The sequence below is a fragment of the Leiobunum rupestre genome, chromosome 6, assembly GCF_980474605.1.
Source record: "Leiobunum rupestre chromosome 6, qqLeiRupe1.1.hap1, whole genome shotgun sequence".
NCBI classification, from domain to species: domain Eukaryota; kingdom Metazoa; phylum Arthropoda; class Arachnida; order Opiliones; family Sclerosomatidae; genus Leiobunum; species Leiobunum rupestre.
The window spans coordinates 28,596,601-28,602,765 of NC_143389.1; positions in this window are offsets into that span (position 1 = coordinate 28,596,601).

Consider the following 6,165-nt stretch of genomic DNA (forward strand, 5'->3'; position numbering starts at 1 on the left):
AGTGTCTCGGACGATCAGAGTGTGTCTTCCGGGAAATCTTACGAAATGACGTGGAAGAGAGCTCTCGACGTTTCTCGTAAACAGAGAAGAGAATCCGACTCGTCTTCGACTTCTACTGTATTGTACGATTTGTTAGCCACGAGCAATTCAGAGTTAGCTAGTATTAACCAAATTGATATTACACGTAGAAATGTTCCTGAACGTGATGACAGTAATAAATGGGGATTGAAGAAATGTTTCGTGTGTATTGATCGCCTGAATATCGAAACGTCATTAGCAATTAATAAACAACCAGAGACGGGCTCTAGTTTACAGGTGCCTTCAAATTCTGCTTATAAAATCAGTAATAACAACGATTCTGCAGAATCTGAATCTGTTTGCGGAAAGTTCAAATCCTATACCTGTTACACTACCTCAAGCGATTTTGTTGGGACCAATTATTCCAAAAACGGGAACGCTAATGACGATGACAACGGCTTATTGTCGACTCGTATTAAAAACGAGACTCAGATATTGAATAACGACCCTCTGGCTACCATCGCATCAAGTATCACGATCGTCGAATACGATGTTTCCAATATAAAACTAGAGCCGAATGTGAAAGTAGAGTCAGAAAAACAATTTGAATTGGACTTACAAAATATGGGAGAGTTTGGTCTTATAGACGATAAAATACACTTGGAAAATATTAAACGAGTAGTTGCCGATGCCACAAGCGCAAAAAGTTAAAAATATATCGTCGAGTTCAGTTAAACGTTCGGGTAATTTGACAGCACCGCAATGATTTCTATCAAATTATTTTGACACGCACGGAAATCTAACCTATATTAGTATTAATTATCTCTTTATTGGCAAATAAAATTTTTAAACAAATCAGAAAAGACCAAGCACATTTTTGAATTTCAAAAAACATTATATTTAGGTTCCCTTGACCCCCATGGAAGGTAAAAATTAACATTATATAATTCGACTACAGTCAACGTTTTCCAAGGTGGTCTTCAATTTCTGGAGAAATAAGTTTAGAGACATTTTCCGAAGACTTCATCGCTCCATTGTTATTTATAGATTGTTCAAATGAAGTGTTACCAGTTTGCTCAATTTTTATTAAAAATCAATTAAGAATTAATCTTGTGGTAAATGATATTTGTATAATTTTCTACATCATTGCGTAAATCTTAGAGGGAACATGGAATGTAAATAGTCTGTGCTCAAGAAAGCTACTTGTACACTTTCCACCTACGCGCTTTTAGGTGAAAGAATCTAAAAATATTTTCCAGCTCATGCTTTTTATTAAAACTATCAACACAATCACTAAACCAGGTAGTAATTATCACAGTTTAAAAACATACTGAGCAGTTCTATATGGAAAATCCGAAGAATTACGCCGTGAGATTTACTTTAGTTGAAGTAAGTAAAACACGGAAACTTCATAACGGCTCAGTTGGTAACGGATTAGATGTCTAACAGGTGTAAGACCAACATCAAGTTTATTCCTAGATCATTACTGCAGTAATAATGATGAATAATAATAATAATAATCAGCTAGTCTAATTCCCAATAGAATAACGCAGCCATCCGCTAAAATAATTATTCTTACTATTTCATTTACATTTATACGTTGTTGCGCAATTTGAATTTGAATCATCCAATAACAAAAGTAGTGAAATTTCCAGAGGTGGGCCAATATTGTGAGCAACTTCTTAAAATGAATGTTCAGAATTTTCTGACTTGGTTGATCAATTGAGCGAGCGCTCACGCCAGATGATTTTATTTTCTTTATCTTCAACTGAGCAATCTCAGGCTGAGTGCCGATTAGTTCGCTCAGTCAGTGATTGTTCACGGCGCGGTGAGCGAAATCGGCTGATCGACCCGTTAGGCTGCTTAATTTTAAGGCTGCGTCCTCAAACGGCAGGATAGTTCTCATCCCGCTGAGCGACGGGATAGTCGGTTTCCAGGAATGCACTCACAGTGCGGTGAGAAATATTAAAAAAATTATATTTTTTAGTCTGTTTGTGTTTTATAAAAAACGCAGCGCGTCGATCAGACGATTTCGCTCACCAGGCCGTGAACAATCACTGACTGATGGAACTATTAGGCTCTCAGCCTGAGCTTGCTCAATTTCTCTTTCACGCTGAACAAGATCAACTGACTTTCGTATTTGAAGTGCTCGCTCGTTTCGAGATGTTTTTCTGGAAATTACACCTTATGAAAATTGTATTTCCTTAGGTGGGGAAATAATCAAGAAATTCGATAAAATTTTCGTAATCTAATAATCCGATTGAGGTGGGATATTAGCATTAAATAAAGATTGACGAACAAAAATAGTATTTTACAATTAATGAATTTGACTAACAAAAATAACATTAAATAAAGTTTGACGAACCGAAATTGTATTTAAAAACTTTTGGCAACCAAAATAGTATTTATTGAATTTTAACGAACAAAAATAGTATACAATGAATTTTGACGTACGAAAATTTTATTAAATGTATTTTGACGAACCAATATTTTATTTTAAAAAGAAATGGAAGTAAAATACTCGAGAAATGTAGATGGTTCATAACGGTTGAGCACCTTGATTGGTTTTAATGAAATTTTAAGTGTACTTCAAATAGGTTTAAACAGATACCACACTTGACAGAGGTGTCACGTCGGTAATACAACTGTATGAAATGTTGACTATTTTCAGCTCAAACATCTCAAACGGAAAACTAGATGTAAAAAAAAGTGTAGCGATCTAAAGCTAAAATGAACTAAATGTAATCATGTCAGTCTTTATTTCCTTTTATTAAAGTACACTTTTTGTTGAAGAAAATCACGAAACTTATCTTCACATGGTCCGCTCAGTGTAGTCCACCGCTACTTACCAATTTTTATCCGTCTGTAACCAAGGCGACTTGGCAACTGCGTGAAGATGGTCGTGGCAGCAGTGCGCGCGGGGGGGGGGGGGCAGAATAAAGAGAATGAATATTGGAGTATATAGCAATGAGCCTTCACACCAAGCGCACCAGATTCAAAATAAACAAATGGAAAAATTAACAATCACTAATAGCGAGAATTGCAGTAAAATGAACACACAAAACAAAAAATTAAAATACGCGACAAATCGAATAATAAAACAAAAAAAATAGAAACGAGATAATAATAGTCCGAAGAATGTTATCAAGTCCGAAAAGCGTTGCGAAGTATAGCGCAAGTGGCGGAAATAACGTCTGAAAATCCGGCGTGGACCGCTTTCAACACACCCGTCAGAGAGACGGGAAGAGCCCTCTTATGGAGACTACTAAGGAGACCTCGCCGTGCTGCAACTTGGGATGGACAGGTGAAGAGAATGTGCTCCGCGGTATCTACCGCCCCGCACTTCGAGCAAGAATCCGAGCTACTCAAATTAAAGCGGAAGAGAGTTGCTTTGGTGGGAAGGCGTCCGCAGCCGAGACGCGCCAAAAGAGTGTCATCCCTCCTGGAGAGCTGACGCCGCATAATCTCGCGAGAGCCCGGATTAGGCTTCGCTTCCCTGAGCGCGTAGGAGGTCGCGTGGGTCTGCCAGGAATCCCACCAAGCACTGGTAACCACTTTATTACACGCGGATTTCAATTCGGAGAGCGTAGCCGGGAGGAAAAAGTCCACCTTGGAGGGGCGCGGGAGACTGGTGACGTCCGCGAGACCGTCCGCCGTTTCATTGCCCACTACGCCGACGTGAGCCGGACGTCAGTATTAAAATATGTAACATGATTTGTGTCTCTTCCGCTGAGTGGCTCTGCGGGTAAGGTATTCGTATTAAAATAAAATGGCGCTGATTTTATAGCGATTCCGATTGACACCGAAATAGAAAGATCTATTTGGAACTACTGTATAAATAAAGGATACGCGGAATTTGTACAGGATTATTCTGTACTAGTGTTACACACACGTTTCATGTAAATATCTTCTGTTAAATTAAAGGATAACAGTACTTATCACAGGATTATTCTGTGCAAGTGATATACAGACGGTTCATGTAAAATTACCCTGTTTAGGATTTTCCATTAACGTCATTCGACGTCAAACTATATCGTGCTCTGGCAAAGAAGAAAAGACGAACTATCGTGGACTCCACCTGAACCGCTTGACTCGACTCGTAACTCAACTCGCCACCGGAAAAGGGTTAGTCGTGATGCTTCGGGTTAAAACTTTAAACTCTCGGACTTATCGAAGTCGTAACTAACAGTGGACTCTTCATTGGATTCATCACCAAGTCTTCAGGCGGGAGCCACCGAAACTAACGATGAGTAGAAACTTAATTGTGGCGGTAAACCGCATTATAAATAAGCGCACTATTTTAATGAGTGATATCACTCAGTAAGGAGGTTACGTAGTTAACATATTGTTAAACATTTACATCTCCATAAGAAGCTCTGTATTTAGTAAGAATTCCACAAGGAATTATTTAACGTAATCCTCTAGTCTTCATTAGTGACGCGAATAAGGGTTAACCCGTAAATATAATTTATTAACTATTGGCCATAGAACGTTAGGTATCAAAGGAATATTCCTGAGGGTTACATGTAGTGTATAAGTTAGCTAGTTTTAAAAGTATTAATTGATTAGGGTTAATGTAGGATTTGTTTATTTTTGTAGTTACTATTTCATTAATGAAATTCTGTTTTTATAATTAAAACTTATGTTTATGGAAATCTTGCCCTTTTAATTTAATTACTTAGTTTAAATAGTTTTTAATTGTAAAATGCCAACAATGCCTAGTAAGTTGGTCGCTCGAGATAGTTCTCGCTAGAGCAACCAAAAGATTGTTGCACTGATTAAGGCATTATAAGTCGCTAGATGACTTGGGGCTTTGGTGGTGCCTTGGGTATTAGCCTAGCTGTTTATTATAATATAAGTTGGTATTTAGTTAATATGTAATATTTAAATTTTATTTAGAAATTTATCTTATATTGTCACATTTTAAAACCTACTTTATATTTATGATATAAATGTGTAAAATTAGGAGCGCACAAAGTTAGATACAAATATGTCGGCGACATCGCGGCTCTATTGAAATGCTGTTATTGTTTTCACGGCTAGATCCAGCTTAACAACCGATTAAAGCCAAATGAAGCACTTCAACCTCGCTTCCTATCTGTTCAGTAGGATTATTTAAAACTATCTATCGTTTGAACAATATTTGAAGTTATATCACCCCAAGAATAATTTTTTTATACTTAGGGAGAGCGACTATATTGAGACCATTTTTAGCGTTGCTAACAATGTACAACAGGGACAAGTAGTTTGTTAACTAAAAAAATCAAATCTCATTAATTCGGTAACACGAGTGACGTTATCTTTTGTAAAATAACAAATTAACCCAAACAAAGAGACCATGTAAAAGTTATAGAATAAACAAATAAAAATATTTAAAAAATTACACGGAGATTAATCAACCTCTCAACCATTGAACATTAGTTTATCAATTTAGGATTATAAAGGTGACTCTCAATGCCGAAAGTTCTGTAAAATATTAATGATAATCGGGAAGGTCGTTCACAAACCCCCAAGCTAATAATCTGGAACCTCATTTGAAACCTTTGCCACCTCGCCTACACTATAGTAAACTAATTAATTTTCTTTGATAGATAATTGATACAACTGCGGTTCTACAATATGAGAATGACCCATTAGATTATCACTTGCCATCTTTCATCGAAGAAGCGTCTTATTGCATTTTAACCGCCTTCAGTGAAAAGAAAACCAAATTTGAAAAGTATTCTGGCTCTGGATTGGAAGGCGCTGTTTGGTTTTGCATCGCCCTCACCATCATTGCATTATCGTGTCTTTTATGTATATTTGAAAGACATGGAACGGACGCTAAGGAATATATTTTCAATTTCATCAGATATGTTTTGTCATTTTCAACAGAAATACATCCAAACAGTTGAGTAGAGAGAGAAGGGTGTCCCGCCGGTGATTGAGAATTTCATTCTCAATCACCGGAAGGACACAAAGAGCTTGGCTCCCGCCGTTCACCCGCGCCTCTCCCGTTCCTCCCCCACCCGCGCCTCTCCCCCATCTCAATCACCAGAATTTCTAATCACCAGATTCTCCCGTTCACGGGTTGCTTTCCCCCAACCCCCATTCACTGGATACTTTATCTCTCGTTCACCAGCTCCTTTCCCCCATTGCTTTCACCCC